Genomic DNA, 22,374 nt, shown 5'->3' with positions numbered 1-22,374 from the left:
GTTGTTCTGTTCGTGTTGCACACATTGCTAATTTGGTTATGAAACGTTCTTCCCCCCCACCCCCAAAGTGAGGTCATCTCCATTCCTACTTATTTTCCAAAAGTCCCGCAAGACCTGGCTATGTCATCTGGCCTGAGGATCTCAGGGGACCAGTGAAATCTTGAGGTGGCTCCCTTGCTGATCTAATCTCTTGCGTGTTTTATGCCTTTTCTTTTTTTTACGTTTTAATTTGACTGCTTTTGACATGTTTATTGCCTTTTATATTTTTTACGGTATGCCACCCAGAGTCACTTCTTCTGAGAAAGGCAGCTGCATAAATTTGATGAATAAATAAATATAAATAAATAAATAATTTGTATAGGACACAATTCCCAAACAATGCTGCAGCTGGATTTTTTTTTAATTACTAGAAACAATAGGCTCTTAATTTTTATTGGCTTATCAGATAAATTCCAGAAGCACCCACAGATTCCCATACGTCTATAAAGAAAGTGCAAGAAAATTTGCATCATATTTTGCAGAAGGACATTCTGTAAAGGGCAAGCTTTCTGCTCATGACTTACATTTCTGAAGCAAGGCCCTTATATACTGTAATGCCCAGCTTCTCCTTTTTTTAGCCCAACTGAAGAAACCATTATGCAGTCTGACCATTATATAGTTTTAGATCCATATATCAAATGAAGAGACAGAGAGCGAGATCCTATTTGGGGGTGTGAAAAAGTTATCAACATGGGATAGGGTGGAAAACACAAAGTTGATGCCTAGCTCTAAAATGTTGCTTAAAGGAAGGCCACCAGGAGCTTTATTTTGGTCCTAAAGTTCAAGGCGGGGGGAGAGGGAAGAAATCTGATACAGGAAAAAAGTGGAGTTTCTGTACAGTAAAGGCTCACCTGGCCTACTCAATGAGAAGAAGAAAATATAGATGTGGCCACCAAAGATTGGATCTTCCTCTTTTATTTTTAGCTTCTCGGCTGTCTCCTGAGTCCACCTCAGGTCTATCATTACATGGTTCACCAGATTTCCCAACTTAGTATCATAAGTTAAATGGGTAAACTTTCAGCTTTTAATTAAGAAGCTTCTTCTTGCCCATCAGAGATGTGCCATTCTCATCTTCTATTTTTCCACAAGCTCCAGATGGAAAAGACATCAAACTGGTGCAGATAGCTGTTCTCTGGCCCACGGACTCTCAGAAGCTGAAAAGGGCCAAACAGGGGGTGACCTATTATTTCTCTTGCTCTTGCTTATGGTTTCTCTGCTCATGTTTCTGCTCATAACAAGTCATCACCTGAAGTCATGTTGCATGTTTTCTGGAGAGCCCTAAAGAATCAAGCAAGAGAAGTCACTTCCCAAAGTCATAATATTCAGAAGACAAATGGTGTGTCCCATCCCCTATTCCACTTCTCTGAAAAGCTGTCAGGTCAAGGTAAATCCCCCCATAATCTGAAGCCAAGTTGTATATTACTTCTAGAGAGTTTCAGAGAGTCAATATAGACAAGATTCAGTTAGATGGCTCAATGATCTGAGTTGGTATAAGGCAGCTTCTTTACCTCCATGTTTGTGTGACAGATGTCACAGGATATGTGACAACCATCTCCAACCCAATCAATATGACCATAGCCTCTATCCTGATTTACCAGGCTACTTTGGCCTAAATTTTACATTGCCATTGTCCTCTAGAAGTTTTCTCACCGATCAACAAGTATAGTTATTTTCATAAAATGGTTGTTAATATTGTTTGGGATAATCCTGATGTCTCTCCTTCATCACTTTTGCTCAGTGGCAGTTGAAGCATTTTATTAAGTCCTTTTGTTGTAACAAACCAGCCCCACAAGTGAAGAAACAAGATGTCACTTTCAGTGTTTTCCTTTGCACATCAAGAGTGAAATTTGTCCACAGGCTTAACTGTGGCAATTCCATTGGGATGGTGACTATAGAGAGTGAATAAATCAAAAGGTAGTTTCAATTTTATAAACTGAAGTGACAATTTTTGAAATAATTGGTAAGGAGATCTGCAAAAAGGGATGAATTTATATGCAGGGTAAAGGCTGGGCTGTAAGCAAGTAAATCCAAGAATTATGAGATAAGAAACAGCCTAAAGAAGGTTGCTAAAGACCAATCTGGTATTTATTATCATTGTTCCATGTCATACAGAGCTAGTGGGAAACCTAGATGGTCAAAATCACTCCAGAATTTAGGGATATTTTGAGACCTGGAGAATCATCCAATGTAACTAAAGGCATTGAAGAAGTTCATTCAATTTCTTTTTAAATAAGCCAACATAGTGTGCTTCCGAATTAATATTAGGTGGGATTATAATTCTCATTTCTGTCAGGCCCTCCTACTGAAGGACATGCCCTATGAAGATAGGCTTCAGGTGTTCAGAAAAGAAGGGAGACATGATTTCTTTCTTCTGGTATGTGAAAGGAAGCTACAGGGAACATGGTCATTCATTCATTCATTTGATCTATAGGACCACTCAACTTGCCAAAGCAACTCAAAGTGGCTACCATGAAATTATCAATAATAATTTAACTTCAGCAGTTCTGTTATTATTAGCAGTTTCTGTTAATAGCAGTAGCAGATACCAAACCAAAACATATATTCTGGCTCTCGAACACATCATACAACCTCCTGAGACAGGTTTCTCTAACATTCCAGTTGAAATACCCAGGGGAATAAAACAGGTTTTTAGTGTCTTCCAGAAGGCTAGCGGGGATGGGGCTAATTGATCCAATCTCTCTAGCCACAGAAACTGGTCTGGAAATAATGGTTATAAATTGTAGCTACCTAGATTTCATTTAAATATAAGGGAAAACTTATTGACAGTAAGATTTGTACAACAGTGGAACAGCCTATCTAGGGAGGTTGCGGGTTCGCTCTCTCTGAAGATTTTAACAAGAGGCTGGATACTTAGCTCCCAGGGATGTTTAATTAGTTTTCCTGCACATTGCAGAGGGAGAGACTAAAAGATCCTTTGGTCCCTTCCAGATCAACAATTCCCTGATGCTGTCATCAGCTGCTAGCTTCTCAAGGAATCTGATGATTTAAATCAGTGTTTCTCAAACTTGGCAACTTTAAGATGTGTGGACTTCAACACCCAGAATTCCCCAGCCAGCAAGGGTGGGAGTTGAAGTCCACACATCTTAAAGTTGCCAAATCTGACATACACTGAGTTAACTAAAGCTTTATTGCAAGCAGCTTTGTAGCCAAGAAAGACAGTTGATCAATTCTAACTGAGAAGTAGCTAGGGATGTGAATTGAGTCAAAACCACCCACCACAATTTCCACATTTACCTCTAAGCCATGCCATTCTAGCTTTCCATTTCTCGCCCTTCTCCCTAGGAGGCTGGAGGATCTCAGCATGCTCTGCAAACCTTCTCACAGAACACAAAATATTGTTCGGAGGAACCTCCTCCCTCTTTCAAACCCAGAAACTTTTGTTGCATACTTCTCTACATTTTGCAGTGCAGTTCTCAGCTCAAATCAGCAAACCTAATTGTGCACACTAGAATTCCTTTTTCTGCTTTCTGAAGCAGGACCTCCCTTCATCCAAGCCAAAGGCATCTTAAACCTTCCAGTGGCACCCTTCAGAAATACAGTAAACCCATATCATGAACACACAAAGAAGACAAAGTGCCAAGAATGCAAAAACAGAGAGAGCAGTGTGTAGATTTAAATGACCAGCGGCTTTATCTGACCAGCTTCCTCTTTCCATATGCTGTTGCTTCGCTTTCCGATTTAATGGGAAGGAAGACGTGTCTGTCCTGATAATTCTGCAGATGGCATGGTGGTGAGAGGGGCTGAAAACTCAGCTAACAACTACACCACAAAGCAAAAATTGATGCTTTAGCACTGCTTCCATTGCCAAGCATATAGCGTAGATGTCACACTTTTGTGATTCCTCATTTGGCATTAGGTGTTGATTGCTCATTAAGGCAAGCAGCTTGCTATTTCCAGCAATGCACAATTCCTTTTCAGTGACCAAAATGATGGGGGGGGGGAGGGGGAGGAATCCCATTTTTTAAAAAATTCCCACAAATAAGATGGTGATACAAAGGTCCGGATCATTTTATTTAAAGATCTTTAAATATCCATTAGCAAATTCTGTGGCCTGGACTATTGGCTACTAGTCAGCCAAATGAAAATTGCCCAAAGCAAAAAATCAGTGCAAGTAAGAAAAGGGAGGCATCGGCTGGATGGTGGACTACATACAAAGAGAGAAGACAACAAAATATTCATCCTTATAAGAGAATATCTGTAGCTCAGGGTTGAACTGTGGAGTTATTGGTGCTCCCTGAGCTTGATTGTTGGCTTGTAGACGTTTCATTACCCAACTAGGTAACATCGTCAGGAACATCATGGAGAAAATCTATCTACGTAGTCACTAGGAGTTGAAAATGACTTGATGGCACATAATGAATCAATCAATCAAACATCATCAGGATGCAAGCAAACAACCAAGCTCAGAGATAACTCCACATGTTCATCCATGTTTAACCCTACCTTCTCAAAACCAAGTGGCATATAATTGATATAAATAGACTATCGTTGTTTGGCTTTAAGAACAGATTTAGCAAGGAGAGTAGAATGTCTGTTTTACAGATCTCAAAAATTAACACAAACCATTTAACAACTGTGAGAATCTTAACAAGGGTTTTGCAGATTAGAAGAAACATAGGTTGATACAGAAGGATGCCAGCTTAGTTAATGAATAGAGTGAAGGACACCCAAAAAAGGCATGAAGACTTCATCCAAATGAGGAAAATAAGCTTGGACCAAAAATACCTCAACTTAATAATAAAACAAACACATTGGAAAAAAACAATGTGAATAACTTCGCAATAAGTAATACAATAATGCATATTTCAGTAAGAAATATGAGAAGAAACTGAGCAGGGAGCTCATTGAAATGTGAAATGAGAAAGGGTTACTGAATGGTTAGACTTTGCGACCTTAGTTTGTCTTCACCAAAAGTCATCTATAGGAGACAGATTGCTGTTTTTAGGGGAACATAGTATTTAATTTTTCCCCCCATATGTGTCGCCAATCAAGATTCCATTCCAATAGAATGAATGGCATTGTGCAAAATGTGATGCAGGTCAGGAGAAGAAGTTAAAACTCTCCCCGATACATTGCAATCCAAACACAGATTCCTCCCTTTGCTGTTTAGTAAACTCACCCTTAAATTTAGGCCAGATCACCAGCCATTCGTGGGAAGCTATTCCTATCTAGGCTATAGGGAAACTGCTAAAATTACTTAAAATCACTTATTCCCATCATGAGATGTTCCCAAGAGGGAACTGGATATAACCCTGGACTGAAAATCAGATCTTCCATTTCCCCAAAGTTTTTCCCTTACAAAACAAACAACAGATTTCTGGTAGAATTTCTTAGGGTGGTGTTTCTGGGCTGACCCTATAAAGTGATGGGCAGTGCCAGAATTCTGGTTTCCTTCAATTCCATGTCTTCCCAGTACTTTGTAGCCTCCTTGACTGCTTCCATTGCTTGATGTGGGGAAAAAAAGACCTCCGAGGGGAGGTCCTTTATGCAATCTTGATCTTTTGGTTTAAGTGGAAGTGTGGGGAAGCAAGGAAGATGAAGACAACTGGATGTCGTGAAAGACTGTACCCTTTGTCACCTTGTCTACTGTATAATTAAGGAAGTGCACCATTGCCACTCCAAAACAGAGTTTCATCATTTCTTCTGAAATAAAAAAAACAATTCCTTTTCTTTAGTGGGGTTAAAAAAATACAAAAGGCATTTTCAGCATAGCAGTAGATGGATAGATAGGTTTCACTGTGGAAGCGACAACTGAGCTTTTCCAGCAACTGCTTATAAAAGAAAGAGAACACAGTTTGGTACACTTCATAATCCATATCACGTGGCAAAAGATGGAGTCTCTGTCTATCTATCTATTTATTTTCTGGCTCTTTGCATGTTGTAGGAAGTCAGTTCAAGTTGCATCTGAGGCCAGTAATATGAAACCAGGGTAGATCAGTCACTTTGGTATACCAGTGAAAGAGATAGGGAGTTTTTATGGCTGGGAACTGCATTTAATCTTTCATTTACTCTTTGGCCTCAGAGAACATTAGGGAGCATGATCAGTAGCAACAATGCTCCTCTTGATGCTGTCTCATAAATCTATAGTAATATCCGTTTAAAGAGGAATGAACCCAAGATTGCTGGTTTGGAGCTGCTTCCATCACGCCGTGTGAGAATGCTAATTATCTTTCCAGAAAACGAGATGGATCCCCAGAGGCCAAACATTTTAGAAATGGCTTCCGTGTGACTTATTCATCTGCAAACAATCCTCGTAAAGGCATGATTCATGTTTTTATGAGCACACACATTTCAGCTCCAGTTGCCAGCTCTGGATCCAAGCTATTGTTCCTCTGAAAGCTGAGAAAATGCACTGGAAAGGAACAGGAGACCAGATTCAAGTAGACAGACCAATCTATTTCCATTCTGTATGGATTCATTTATAAGCCCATCCTGTGTCCATTCATAATTCCCTTCACTCCTATTTCTGAACGAATATATGTGCATTTTTGAAAAATCTGATCTGTGGGTGAAAATCAGTCCTTTGATTTTTTACTGTGAAAAGTTTGGAAGCCAGATTAGGACTTACAAAATGAGTATAGTCTCTCCAATATTCAGTATCAAAGAAAGGCTTTAGGGAAATGCCACACCAGGTTCTGCATACCCCAAGAACTGTGTGTAGAACTGTGCACATACAGATGTGTATGCATAGAAATATAGCGTTCTTTGAGTTGAGCTCAGACCCTGATGGGCACATCCATGTGGGTTTCTTGATATAGTGCAGAAATGAGCTGCAGGTGACTTGTTCCAAAGTGTGTTCTTCAGCTTCCCAATCTAGCCTATAGACTTGATAGTCTTCCATTTACAATAAGTACTAACAAGGTCTAACTCTGCTTATTTCCTGAGTCCAGACAAGAATGGCTAAATGCTGCCACTTGAGAGAGAGAGAGAGAGAGAGAGAGAGAGAAATCTCCATGAACCTCCAGACATCGCTTCTTCAAATCTCTGCAGAAACAGAATGACGGAACATGTGTGCTTCCCAAAAAAGCCAACTTTTGCACAGAACTAATCTGATTTCATTTCTTGCTCTTCCATGTTCAGGCTCCATTTCTGCAGCACCATCAATATCTTACCTAGGGATTGCTACGAACAGAGCACTATTGGGCTATCTGTGGAATAGATGTTTTTCCCCAATTTATCTTTTCGCTAGCCCCTTTGTTAACAATGCCTTCTCCCTTTTGTTGTATCTGATTTAAGCATTCAAAATAACTAGCTATTAGACACTCCAGTGGCAGCCTCATCAAGAAATAAAGGTCTTGGGTGTTAGCCTTGACATTCACCTTCTACAATTAGCAGAAAATGGCAGATAACAAAGAGAAGCTTCTCAGAAACATGTGTGTGTCTAAATCCTTTCCTTCTGGAGCAAAGAACATTTGAGGAAGAGCTATCCCCTCACCTTATCTAGGATTGCTTGCCAACTAAAGGTTTAAGGTGTTCTTTTGATGGGCTGTACAACCAGACTAATCACAGTCAAAGCTGAGGCAGCAGCAACTTTCCTCCCATATCAGACATTCATTATCACTGCAATAGAATGGCTATAAGCTGGCTGAAAAAGTTGTCTGTCACTTTTGGGGGATGGACAGATGTTATTCACCTGTTATACCAGGCGTTAGAGACCTAAAAAGAGGGATAACTCCCTAGTCTTGATTAAAAGAATTTCTGCCAACAGATGGGAAGACGTTCCCCATAAACATTATTAGATGATGGCTCTTTTGGGGTGGCAAAATCTGTCATGTTCATTCTTATGGTCTTGTTTATTCTTTTATTTGTGACTTACTTGTCTATCTTGGCCCCAGCTCATTGCTTTAATCATATAGGTAGACTCACTTATTCACTGTCTCTTGCAGTGACCATCCAAAGTTACAACAGTGCTGAAAAAATAATTTTGCAATCAAGGCACACCTTTGCAGCATCCCTCAGCCATGTGATTGTCATTATAGTCACTCTACATTGTCCTGTGCCTGATCCATTGTTTTTCTTTCCCCCACCCACCACAAAGTGGAGAGATTGGAGAGGAAGGGATTACAAGAGAGTAAGCAGGCACACAATGGGGAATACATATCATAAGCAACGTGCTGGGAGCCACAAGCGCCCTATGCAAACAGCCAGTGTATTTCCCATTGTATGACTGCTTACTCTCTTGTAATCCCTTCCTCTCCAATCTCTCTGCTCTCCAAGGGGGGGGGGGGAGGAAAACAGGTCAGGCCCAGGAGAGATTGCCTGAAGAAATTGCTTGCTATTTTTTCTTCCCCCTCCCTTGCTCTGTCTACTCTGCAAAGGGGAGGGAGGGGGACAAGGGACCTCTAGGCAATCTCTCCTGGGCCTGACCTGTTTTTTTTCCCTTCTCCCTCCCCTCCTCACAGTGACTTCCAGAGCATTGCTTTCAATGTGAATTCCCCCTGGGTGCCTGCTTACTCTCTTGTAATCCCTTCCTCTCCAATGAATGTAAAAACAAACATTAATTCTCTTCTTGTTAATTATTCCAGTGCTGTGATGAGCATTCCAAAGGGTGGGGGAATGGGGGAAAAGGAAAGCATAGTCAAGGTCACATGATTTTCCACTTAGCTACCACTTTGCTTAACGACAGCTGCTGGTCCCATTTGTGGTCACTAAATGAAAACTACCTGTATAGTCAGATCAAGTAGCTTCAAAAAGTTAATCTCTATTTTTTTCACTTCTTGATTACCTATTATTATGACTAGTTTTCTTGGTTTTTCTAACAGAATGAACTGTTAAATCTTTTATCTCAGTGTCTCTATTGCTTGGCTACTTCAATTTCATAAATTTTGCTATACTTTATCAGATTGATTTTCCATCCCATTTTTATCTTATTAGCTTTTAACTAGTTTCTGCATTTTATCATTTGCTTTTTGCTGATATTTTGTGATGTTTGCATTGTATTACTTTATACAACCCCAAAATAATCTGTTTTAAATGTAAATCACAAATAAATTAGATGTTTGTTTTTTTGGAAAAATGGCTTCTTGCCCCAGGATATCCTGGCTTATTCTCTACTCCATGTTTAGGCATCACACTATGTCCTAAATCAGTGTTTTCCTACGTGAGCAACTTTGAGATGTGTGGATCAACTCCCAGAATTCTTAGCAATTGGCCTTGCTGACTGGGGAATTCTGGGAGTTGAAGTCTACACATTTCAAAGTTGCCCAGGTTGGGAAACACTGTCCTAAATAAATTACATTATGGTTAACTTGGTTTGTGAACCAATCACTGACTGCTTGCTAGCTGCTGGTTAATCAGGTTTCATTTCATTGTCATACTGTTTATTTAATAAAGATGTGCCTTTTTATCCTGTACATATCTCCTGCTAATATTTCAATAGGGGGTACAAGTTCCAAATCATCCCAGTGCTGATAAATAGTTTATTGTAAGATACCTTTATTGTCCTTTTTCCAAGAAAAGCCCCAGTTAATCTCTCTCTCTATATTGTCTTTGATACTGTCAGAGAATGAAAGAGAAATGTCCTTAATCCACTTAAAATTCTCCTGATCATACTTACTTATTTAATTTTAAAGATGCTACCAATGCTAATTCAAGGATTTCCTTTCCCTGATATGCATAAGTGTCTGTGAAAGAAGATTTACGGTTAGCGGGAATAAAAGGATTTGAATTTTAATTCTTCACTATTGCATCATTCAAGAAACTGCCTTGAACTCAAAATCTGCTAAGAACAGACCACAGAGCAAAATGTTTGGGGGAACAACACAGCCTGTTGAATGAGTGAGATAGCCTTATCTTTTTTAAAAAAAATTAGATTAAATATTGGGTATTGGACCAGGATAGGAGAGGTCCAGGTTCAAGTCCCATTTCAGCCAATGGCACTCTTGGTGTGACTTTGGAACAGTTATTCTTTCAATCCACTTCATAAAGTTGTTGCTGTAGAAATAACATGAAACACCTTGAGCTTCTGGGGGAAAGGCAGGGTGCAAATCTAGTAAATCAATAAAGTTTAGGCATAAATCCCAAATTCAGCTACATGTTTACACTCTTGCTTCATTTGAATGCATTTGCCCATCTTCAGGATCTTCAGTAGGTTCAGGTCTTTGCCATAAGAAAAACTAGATAGTGTTAAGTTGTTTAAAAAAACCTGGGAAATTATACATTTGCAGTTCCATCCTTTGCAATAATTCATATTGAGATGAAGTAGCCAAGTATTTGATACTTGAAGGATTTCTTTCCTTTTCCAAATTTCTTTCTTCAGCTAAAAATAAATTCTCAGAAGAGTTTATGAAGGTCAGCAAGATAGCTATTGCCCACAAGTTCTTCAATAAAAGCTTGCCGGGAAAAAAAAAAAGGAGCGTGAGAGAAGAGGAAAAAAAGTAGACACTCGTTTTTTGTTACAACACTCTTGCAGTGACCAACTAGAATGGAAACAGTTCTGGCAGGAGAGGATTCAGACAACGACGGTCACTCAGCAGAGCTGATGGAATGACTGTGTTTTCATTCTGTTACAACAGCCGTGCTCTTTGGTTGCCATTTCACACTAAACCAGAGTGTGATTTTGCTTTTAGCATGGAGAGGTGTATGAACTCAGCTATCTTGAACTGTAAATCATAGGCTATGGCTCGTGAACATCTGCAGTGACATCATATGTGCCATGTCGTCATCACTAAATGTTGCAAATTACACACTCTACATCTTTTGTATCACGACGTCATGATGCAACTGACACCAATTACGTAGTTCTGGCCATTTTGCCTGATGCCATCGTGGCACTCCTGCTGGATGCCTAGGTTACGGCTTAAGACTATGTACGTAACAGACCACTATATTGTGTTCACCGTAGTTAACACAAATCATGGTTGATTGCAAGATCTAAACCTAGCACTCACTCTGCCCATCAAATTTGGTAATGCCAGTGCTCATCGTGGTATTCTAAACCTTCAGACCAGTAACTTTTCGCTCTTACTTGAAAATGCAACTTTATATCCCTCGTGAGACGGGCGGTGTCTAAATTTGAAATATAAATAAATAAAACTTTCTACGTTTCAGCTACTGGCTTCACTACAGCTACATCTTAGTAGCGTTACCCTATTCTCCAGTACAGGAAATGCTGTAGCTCCCGCTTGCCTTCAGAGTACAAATGAAGTTATTTCCCATTCCACGATGTTCATTTCATCTGTGATGTGTCCATTGTGCTAAAAAATGCCCATGACAGGAGCAGTCTAGCATAAGCGGGAGAGCTGTGACCCTACCCTCACCCCAATGCAGACCCCACACCAATGAAAGTGACCTGATTTTTGTCTCCAAAGCAATTTCCTTCTGACAAGGCAAAATTGCTGATAAAGGTATTGGTTTCTGCAGTTGGTGCTCAAGCTTTTTGGTGCTAACTTGAAATATTTTCTTGTCATTACTTTATTTCCTGAATATGCAGCATCACCAGAATGATCAGACATCATTGCTTACGAATGCTCTCTTCGCTTTAATGTGTGCAATTCAGGATGTTCCTACCCACTCCCCATCATCATTGTAACTAACCACCATTAAAATGCCAGTGAGTGATTCCATGCTCATCTAATACCGTATTCTGTATGTCTTCTCTGCAAGAGTTACTTGTTAACACAACTCCGTCTTTGAGACGCAAAAGCCATTGGCGCAGATAAGAGTTCTGTTTACAGTTGGAGCTGTGAAGCACTTCTAAAACAAAGCAACTTCTTGTCTTTGCTTCAACCTGAGAAGAACTTTTTCATAAGGCTCCAGAAAGATCATCCTTGGGCATTGAAAGGGAACAAGTTTGTCCCATTGTGAAGTATAACTGATGCAATGTAGACAAGAAACCCAGCTGGCGTGGCATTGTTCTGCGGCCTTTCTTCTAGCTTATGATCTGAAGTGTTCAAATCACTGAGTCAGGCTTCAGCGGCTTCTGCATGATGGAGAAGGAAGCCATGAGCAGAAATTTAACTTAGTAGACCACAACCAATTTAACTGCAAGTTTGTCCCGGGAACTGAGATGGATAGATTGAACTTGAATATGTAGTAGCGTCTCCCAGTGACAAGTGAATGTGTCTGCTATCAGGAGCTCAAGAGAGAAACTGAGATCACAAGTGTATGGGTTCATTGGGAGAGCCATTGTATGTGTTGGTGTGTGTGTGTGTGTAAAAGCAGATGGAAGGAGGATCTCATATTCCTGTCCTGCTTGTGAGCTTCCTAGATGAATCCAATTGACCACTGCCTGATGTAGAATAAGTTATTTTGTTTAGTTTGATGAGCTATTGATCTGATCAAGTCTTCCTGTTATGAGGCAGGAAAGAGGGATTGAGCAGACTTGTAAATGAATGTGGCCAAAGCTGACATAAACCAGAATTAACCTGCTCTGCTCATTTCTACACTCTCTCCTGGCCATTCAGTTGTGATTCACTGCTAACAACTCCCATGTTCCCAGTGGAAATCTGTATTACTAAGCTCTGAATCTGAACAGCTTTGATGCAAAGCAAATGTATTCTCTTCAAAAGAATATGATGACTTTATATTCTGAGTAGGGAATATGCAGGATAATTTACAGGATGCTATGCCGCTAATTAATACCAAGCTTAAAAACATATTAACATCTCTGATCTTCAACATTCTACAGATGTATTATAATGCATTTAATATTGAAAAGTCTTTTGTTGAACAGATGGGCTTAATGATGGAGAGGACAAATTGCACCTGTAAATATAACCAAAGATCTCTGTTCCCTCACATTCAAGGTTTCCTTTTTCCCCCTGCAAATTTGGAAATTCTATCATGATAATCCTCAGTTGCCTATAACAAAAGTTTCAGTGCTCACAAGGGAGTGATTACACTGAGATCTTTGTTTTCTGGATTATCTTTTTCCTTACCCTCCCATGGATATTAATTTGGTTGCTATGGAAGCAACTTTCAACATCCAATTAGTGGATATAAATCCCACTGAAGAATTCTCAGTATTAGTTTAGGTTATCACTGTGGGTTTCTCCTGACATCAGCAATGGAAGACAGAAGGGACAAAATTAACAGGGATTCACCAATGGTTGTCATTCATTTCCGGTGTTTACTTCCAGGAGACAATCCAAGGTAGAAAACTCCCCAAATCCCAGTGTTTGTAATATTCAAAGGAAGAAATCTTTCTTTCTGGCATTACATGAAAGGACCACATAAAATCACATTCTTCCAGCTTTGAAATACAGCCTGCACTTCAAACCCTTATTGCGCACAGATGCATCAAGGAATACTATCCCGCCCCCCACCACATAAGAACAATTCTTTTACACCTCCAGGTTTTGAAGGAAGAGAAATTCAAGGAACAAGAGTGGACAGAACTTCAAAGAAGAATCATAGAGTGGGGTTATTTTGGCCATTCAATACCATCCCTGATCAATACAGAAATCCAATCTAAAGTATTCCACTCTTTTATGGATTCAGCCACTGTCTGGACACATTAAACAAAGGGAATGCCAGCACTTCCCAAGGTGATTAAAAAGAAAACAACAGCAAAAAACAGTCCAGAGTTCCCTATTGTGGGGGAGATGGGCGGGGGAGAAATCCAACAAATAAAATAAATAAATAAATAAATAAATGAAGACTCCCACATGTCAAGCAGCTATTCAAAATCGTGGAACCATCCGCTCTCCTTTACTATTTCTGCAAGTCAAACCTTTGAAGGTTTACACAGGTAGAAGAGACAGAATTGAGTTTATAGGAACTTGGGACCCTCCATGAGAAGTAATTGCAAGGAGATTAGGGCCAATAAAAGGTAGTACTTTTTTACCAAGCAGATAGTTAAATTATAGAAGTTGTTGTCATCAGTTGTTGTGATGACACCAATTTAAAGAACCAGAGAGATTCATGGAAGATAGGACTATCAGTGGCTACCATGCTTAATAAAAAGCTTGTCTCCTTCAGATTTAGCTGAACTATAAAGTTAGGGACATGTCCATGTTATTGCTCTGGCAATGATACAGACATGGTTTGCCACTGCTTTCTTCTGAGATGTTTATCTAGGCTCCAACCTTGATATTTCCTGGTGATTTCTCATCCAAGTTCTTACTAGATCCGATTCTGTTTAGCTTTTTGATAAAAAAACAAAAACAAGGTCAGTTAGGATACTTGTATACTATCTTCTAAATCACAGCCAATATGCTATTAATTCCATATTGGGGAGTGATAATGGAAAAAGGCTATCATCTTCTGGTCGATGCTTCTGAACTTGTGTAGTGAACGGGGAGAAATCTCATCCCATACATTTCAGACCCCCAAAAAAGTTAAAGGGAAGCCTAAATCTGATCTGTTATTCAGATTTAACCCATCAATTTAGGTAATGAGCAGAATCAAAGTTCAAGAAAACCAAATGGTAACAAATCAGTCAGGAGCCAGAAGACTCCCCCCTCTCAGGTGAGCTTCTAAAAAGAGAAAGGGGCAACTACTTTTTGTCTGTTTTGTCTTTTCTCCCACAGAAGTTGCTGGAGCATCTCATCCTGGTCTGGTGCCAAACCAGGTGAGCCAAATCTCCAGTCCCTAGAAATCTGGGTTTGGAGAGCCCTGAAATATATAGCAATCTAGGAATTAGTGGTTGCTAGATGCAGATTAGATTGGAAGGGTTTTATTTTATGGAAATGATTGGAGGCGAGTGCCTTTGTTACACCTTGTCCGCTTGTTCTGTTTGTGTTCTCTGTTCATGCACCCATGTGTGCACATATGTAAACCTAACTGGAGAAGCAGCCATTGAGATAAATCCTGCTGACCTCCCTTGTTATATTTTTTTTTAATTTCCCTTTCTAAAGTTGGCACTCAACTCCTTGTTAATTCCTTTATCATGTTAATCATGTAAGACTTGTATTTCTGAATGAATCAGTGGTTTCATTCTGATGGGAAATTTAGCTTCTACTGCACGCTGGCTGCCTGGCTAAACTATATATGAACAAGCAAGAGGTGCCATTTTGCTCCTCCTGAGTAAACCAGTTCCTGGAAGGATTTCTTCCAAGAAATAAAGTAGATAGCAGTGTACCAAGGAAGCTCTCCCAGGCATATGGGAAAGTGCAGGAGGATTGTGGGTAGAAGATTTTTATTTTTATTTTTTTACTTGTTCGTATTTATCTTGTTTCTTTCTTTCTTTATATTGTATTCCATTTCATCTCGTCTGTTATGAATCACCCAGAATCATTCTGGAGTCAGGCAGTGCCTATACCAAATACATGATGATGATGATGATGATGATGATGATGATGATGATGATGATGATGATGATGGTGGTGGTGGTGGTGGTAGTGATGGTGGTTTAGAGACCTGTTCCTCAGGAGATCCAGGAGGGCCCAGTCCACCACATCTCATGCATTTATGTGCAAATGCACCCCACTGTAGTTTCTGAGATCCATCTAGATGCCTGCTATGGGACACTGAATATTGAACCTTTAGTTTGATCAAGGAGGATTTTTCTTATCTTCTTAGGAGGGGAACTTTGCCCTGTCACAGATACCTTGGGATCACCACAGGAAAGCTTGTAGGAATTAGCTACCATCCCAACCACTGGAGAAGAATAGTAATTGGGTGCCCAATGCAAAAGGAAAAGGGTAACTTTATGAGCCTTCTTGGAAATCTGCTGGAACGTTTGGAAGGTTAGAGGCCCCAAGAAACCCTCTAGCTACTGTCTGAAATGTTAATATTATTCCAGAGAGCTGTTATTATTGATATATGGTCTGAACACTCTAACTTTAACCTCTTTGTAACATCTTTGGTCTGCTCAGCATTTAATTGGCATACGGTATCCCCGTTTTGGCTTCATGTTTTCAACTCCTGAAGGTGTTTCTGGGCATACAGATAAAGCCTGTATTGACATTGCAATATTTCCTTGATCACAAAAGAGCGAGCATGCATTAACATTTCAGAAGGGGAAAAAAATGAACAAAAAACTCCTGGCACACTTCTCTTGCTAACCTCTGATCAGACTCTGGTCATATGCATCTGAAGTTTGCTACATATCTTTATGCTTTTGTATTTATTTTGAGCAGAAGCAAATAAACAGCATTGGTGTCATTTGAGAGTACACTCCTGGGATCTCCTGCTGGTATAATACTGATGTTTTCTCTTTTGTTTTTATTCTTACTGTGGTTATTAATATTCAGCTTTGCTTGGTGCCCAAACAGAGCTTTGAAAGCATCTTTGCTCATTCAAGGAAAGAAGCCTGCACAAGTCATATGGTTGCCTTGCAGACTTCTAATGCACAGCTTATAAGGAGATAGGTAATTGAGCCAATGTGTGGACAGGTAATAGAAGTAACAGAACATGTCATAGTCACTTCCATCTTTGGGTGTAATGGTATGTGGGAATGATCTTGGGAGCCAGGTGGAAGAGCTGCAGACTAGTCCAGTGTTTCTCAACCTTGGCAACTTTAAGATGTGTGGACTTCAACTCCCAGGATTCCCCAGCCAGCAAGGCTGGCTGGGGAATTCTAGGAGTTGAAGTCCACACATCTTAAAGTTGCCAAGGTCAAGAAACACTGGACTAGACAATGGTCAGACAAGGGGTAGCTGAGCCCGCAGAAGGAATGTTGGTATGGCAAACATCTCAGAAGGGACCCTCCCTAGTCTTTTGGACTGTAAAGGTGAGTGGGGGGATGTACTTTCAGACTTGCAAGATTCTATTAATGTAACCTTACAATAAAGTTAGAACTAGTACTTCAGGGTGTGCTTCTTGTCTAGACTACCTCACAAGGCTGACATCATGTGACTGTTCCATTTCTTGCAATGAAGTCTCAATGGCATTTGCTTGTTAACTGTAGACTGTATAGAATTTTTTTTCTTCCTAGCATTTTCCCACAGGTGCAGAGTTCTCTTTTTCGGATCAACCAAATATTGATCCATTGGTTGTGACAAGAATTTACCGATGGGCTTGTCACTCGAGCCTGACGCCAGGAGCTGAGGAAGATAGAATATACTGTATATATTCTATTGTTTATTAGCATTGGAGGATGCAGACTTTAGAAAAATGAAGACAAATTCCTAATAGATCATCTGTTGTTGTTAGCTTGTAATTTTTTTTCTTTCTGTTTAATCTACTTATAATTTAAAAATGATGAATTACAGGATGGGTTAGAATGCCATTCATTTTGTTTTAATAAGTAGTAAAGATAAAGGCTTCTGTGAATCAAGCTTTTCTTCTGGAATCTAAATTACTACATCCACACAGACTTTTTGCCATAGCCATATTCTGGAATACTTTTTTGATTCCCTGGCTAAACTACACCCGGTGGTTTCCCATCTGAGTTCTGATCAGGGCTGATTCTGCTTCCAAAATCAGCTAAATGCTATCACATAATGGTGATTTTACCATTGACATATCACAAAGTGCATGACTGCGGCAAAATAAACTTCCAATAACTAATTAAATGTCTTCAGAAATATGTTGACTTAGTGTCCTGGGCACTGAAATTCAAGACACCTAGAAAAATGCTTTAGACTATCCCTTGTGTAAGTGTGAGCATTTCAGATCCCAAAACACTAAAGAGTTTCTCATCATTGCACATCCTACCTCTTAAAGTACAGAAAGGAGCCATCCTGTTGGTTTGCTGCTGTAGAATGACGGGTTATGATGATTCTCTAGCCAAAACAAAGCTATTGAAAAGCAACAGAGATATATTGGCATGCTCAAAGGACCTCTCAAGTTTACAGAAAAAGTAGAAATTGGAGGGATGGGAACTTCAGCTCAGTGACCATTGTGGGATTTGAAACTTTGAGGGAAAAGAGAAGGAAACAGAGCAATTTGGAAAACAATACAGCTGGAGCATTCCACATTGCAATATTTTGTTGTAAATTCCCCTTCAATGAATCTAACTTGCAAATTATCCCTCTTCCTAAATAATGTGTGCTTCCCCAGAGAGCACATTCAAATGTCAACAGATGCTGTTTGAACATTGAAATGGGTACCCATGTGGTGGTCATGCAAAAAAATTCAAAGGTATTGGGAAGAAGTACATCAACGAATCCAAAAAAATCTAAAAACAGAATTTGAACTGAAACCACAGACGTTTCTATTAGGCATCATTCCCGAAAACATAAATGAAAATATTATAATTTACTAAGATGCATGTTGACTGCAGCAAGAATAAACACAGCACAATATTGGAAAAGAGATGCTTACGATATCACACTGGGAGACTAAAATGGGAGAATATGCTGCAATGGTAAAATTGACAGCATATATCCACAATAGAAGTTGAACTAAACTCAAACAGGAATGGCTCCCTTGTATACAATATATCACAGAGCAAGGCAGATTTAGACATCTGGAATATGGTTTTTAGGATTTAAATAGAAACTAACAACAATTACTAATGTTTGAGGCAAAGTTCAAATATCTAAACTGTAGCTAGTGGCCCCAGAAACAAATGGGAGGGGAGGGGAGGACATATCACTAAAGATAATTTACTCTTTCTTATTTTCAGTAAGTTTTTTTTTAATTTAAATGTAGCAGTCTCTCTCTCCCTCTCTTTGCTTTATCATGCTTTTTCCTACTTTCTTTGTATTTTGATAGTTGTTTTTTCCTACTTTCTTTGTAGTTCAACATTTTAACAATAACGCATATGGATTATATACATAAAAAACGTTGAAATGGGTCTTCATGCATAGCTACAGGCACACTTCGAATGTCAAGAAAACCCTTTCATATCTTTCCTGGCAGTATTATCGCTGGCATTAGAATATCAATGGAGTTGCTTTGTGTTCGCTGTTTTGACCTCGCTCCTGCGCATCTTCCTGAAAAACAGAGCATCCGTACAATGGTTCTGCTAATTTAATCCTAACAATGCCGAGCAAACTTGGCACTAAGACCATTTCTCTCCCCTTTCCATTTCTTATACTGGGAATTAGGATTGGATCACTGCAAAATGCAAAGGAGCCTTGCAAAAACATAATGTATCATCACTAGGTAATCTTCAAGAGCTCATAGACTCAGTTTCATTCATTAGGACTGTGGGTGTATTATGAATAGACCAGAATTTTCTGTGCTTATTAATGACGGTCAGTGGTTTCCCTTTAAAAAGAGGCAATTGCTAAGCAAACCTGAATAAGGAGAGGTGAACATTTCCAACCCAACTATTTGCAATGGGTAAAGGAAGAATTGCAAAATTGCGTACTTTTGTAACTCTCTATCGGCCCAGACCAGATAGGAGAGGAAATACAGATTCTCCAAAATAAGACAGTGCAAAGAAGAGGAATGGTGAGGAAAAAATAATAATGTCAAATAAAATAAGATACAACACACATATAAAAATAAACCAATGTAATTAAAGTTAGAAAAAGAAACCTATAGGACATTTAATATATAACAGCTGAGAAATCTAAACCATTAATCTCTTGATAGTAATTGCACATCTTAGCTACCTTCCTAGGTGTTTCAGCAGATGCCTCAGCCAAAAGAAGGCAAGGTTTTCCTTCTTAGACCAGCCAGAATTGCTAAACAGGAGGAGGAGGATTAAGTCTGTACTCTCCACTATGTAAAAAGGGCAGAGCAATACAATGTGTGTAGTGGACTCCATATCTCCCTTTGACAGAGCACAGTCAATCTTACATTCAGATCTTCTTGCATCTCTCCTTTGTTAGCATAGAAAATCTTGCCAGGAAAGAGTTCTTCGATGTGACACACTCAAGATGTTCATTTCATAATTAGCTGGAGTAAATGGTTGCCTAATCAGGCTGCCCTCATGTGGAAGGGTGACCGAAATTATTAATTTCTTATGTTGAGTTCACACAACACATTCAGCCAGCACCAAAGAGGCCCCATTACAACTTTGCTTGGGTTCACACAATGTGCTATGGATGGCTTATGACTTGGCATGTTGTGTGAACCTAGCTAACTGTGGCTTTGCCAAAGAACCTCTATTAAGCAAACCATACATGTAGCACATGAATCCATGCTTTATCTCAGCAGTGTACAGATGGCTTGAAGTTTGGCTTCTACGTCTGCTCCAAATGTTTTTTTATATATATTTTTATTTATATATCAAATTTGTCACCGCCCATCTTGTTAAAAGCATTAAAAAGCAACTCTGGGCAGTTTACAGAAAGGAAATGTTGCTACTGAATTTTGTTCCATGTGACTGAAAGGGAAAATTATTAACTACTAGAGGGGCTCAATATTTTTTGAGGCTGAAACCTTTTTTAGTTTGTCTCCTTTTTAATTTTATAAATTAAAGTCTGTCTTCTTTTTTATTTTATTAGAGGTGGTCTGACTCTTTATTATTCATTCCAGAAATGGGAAAAGTTTTCCCCATAAATAAGACTGAACTTTTAAGAAGATAAAGAGAAACCACAGACTTGAAGGACGACAAATGCTTTTTTAAAAAGTTACATAGAAAAGATAACCCTGTTATTAATACCATGCCAAGTGAGCAAGGTACTCAGACATAATTCTTCCAGAACTTGAATAGCCTTGAAGTCTTCTTGACCCCAACAAGTTAAGTCAACAGGAAGCATCTTATCTGGAGAGTGTGGCAGGGGAAATCCACGTAAGTTGATCAGTTAATTCATTTTCTAGCCCTGCTTTCTAAGAAAACATTTTCATCAGCATCTCACTGAACCCAGCTGAAGGATGCCTATAACTAATACTACAACTAATTCTTGTAAGAAGCAAGTAAAGAAGTAATTATCTAAATAGCATACTTTCTCCAGCCTGGTGGAAAGGTTTGGAGAAAATGCTTCAGATCATGGCCAGCTTCTAAAGTTGCCCTTATGAACAACAATGTTTTTCATGAGAGTGTGCTAGGGAAGACAATCTCCACAAGAAGCTTTGCAGAACCAGGTTTGAATCAATGGCAAATGATTGAGGCAGATGTTGAATATCCTTTTTTGAACTTAATAAGAGTTTGTGTGGATTGGCAATGCAGAACAAACCATACAGATCTCCAAAGGAAAAGGAATTTGTGCTAGACATGAGCCCATTTCTTGTTCCTTTATTCCTGATGTTCAGGCACAAGTTCATTCCATTTGTAAGCCCAAACAGCATCAACCAGATGCAAGGAAAAGGAAGGAATGCACACATTCAAGACAGCACCAAGGTTTTCAGAAGTACAAATCAGTGTAACACAATGGTTATGGGTGAGGATTAGATGGGATCATATCTTCTGAAAGCCCAGGTCACAACTGCTTACCAAACACTCGTTGGCACAGATATCAAGATGTGCCTCCTCTTTGGTGACCCTCATCCTGAGAAATGATGTCCTCTGATATGCTTCTGGCATCCATTAAAATTTCATAATCTTCACCTGCTAACTCCTTTCATATTGTAGTTTTTCTGCTTCATCTACTTTTGCCCAGTTTTTCTTGTATGCTTTTATAATTGTGGATGGATGAATAAATGGATGGATGGATGGAGAGAGATGGATGGATGGATGGATATATGGATATGGATATGGATAGACAGAGATGGATAGATGACAGACAGATGTTCATAGTAACTGGACCTCTTGAAATGGAATTTCCCCACGTTCCCTATGTATTGTCAACTGTTTTGAGATTCTTACAATAAGTGCAATATGTATACTTTAAATGAACCATCAAGAAACCTGGGTAAGGATTCGTTCACAGTTAATATTCACCACCTAAACAATCCTTGCCCTTTGTTTTGGGGGTAGTAGTTGAATTAGGCCCCGAGGGGAACGTATGCAACCCAACAGCTTTAACTAGAATGAAGGAGATGGGAAGATTCAGAGGGAGTCATTTCGACCACGTTCTGCTGAGCATTCTCTTACAGAGGGTCAGGATAAGACACACCGGGGCAATCTTTTGCTGCGAGCTTGGAATAGCTGCATCATTTTAACTAACAGTTCGGAACTGTGATTTCAAAAGTCAACCCATGATCACTTTATAATTACCTTTCCACCCTCTGCCCCCCCCCTTCCGCTCTTCCAAAGCTGTAATAAACTTTCTTTAAGGTGCACTTGCTATTTTATTGCTAGTCTGAAATTGCTGCTCCTTTCGAAGTTCAAAGTGTCCTCTTGACACCATAATGAAAGTGCATTCGTACATGTCAGGCCCAGCAATTATGCATTGCAGACAAATGTGCATAGGAGAATTATTCAGCCTAATACCTCACCCTCCACCCAGCTGACATTTTTCAAACAAGATGTGCATATTAGAAATACCCAAAGGAATGACGGATGCTTTGTGTATCTGCAGGTTTTTGGGGGTTTTTTACTTCACTTCATTCAGGTATTTGGGAAAAGGGAAGGGAGAGAATTAATCTAAGTGCACACACCCCTGTGAAAGTTACTTGCAGTACATAAAACATCTATTTTATTTAGTTTTA

Source organism: Python bivittatus, unplaced genomic scaffold (genome assembly GCF_059951505.1).
Source record: "Python bivittatus isolate LINGU-HERP-01145 unplaced genomic scaffold, Pbiv_v1 ctg000530_np1212, whole genome shotgun sequence".
NCBI classification, from domain to species: Eukaryota; Metazoa; Chordata; class Lepidosauria; order Squamata; family Pythonidae; genus Python; species Python bivittatus.
Note: the sequence above shows the minus strand (reverse complement) of the source record.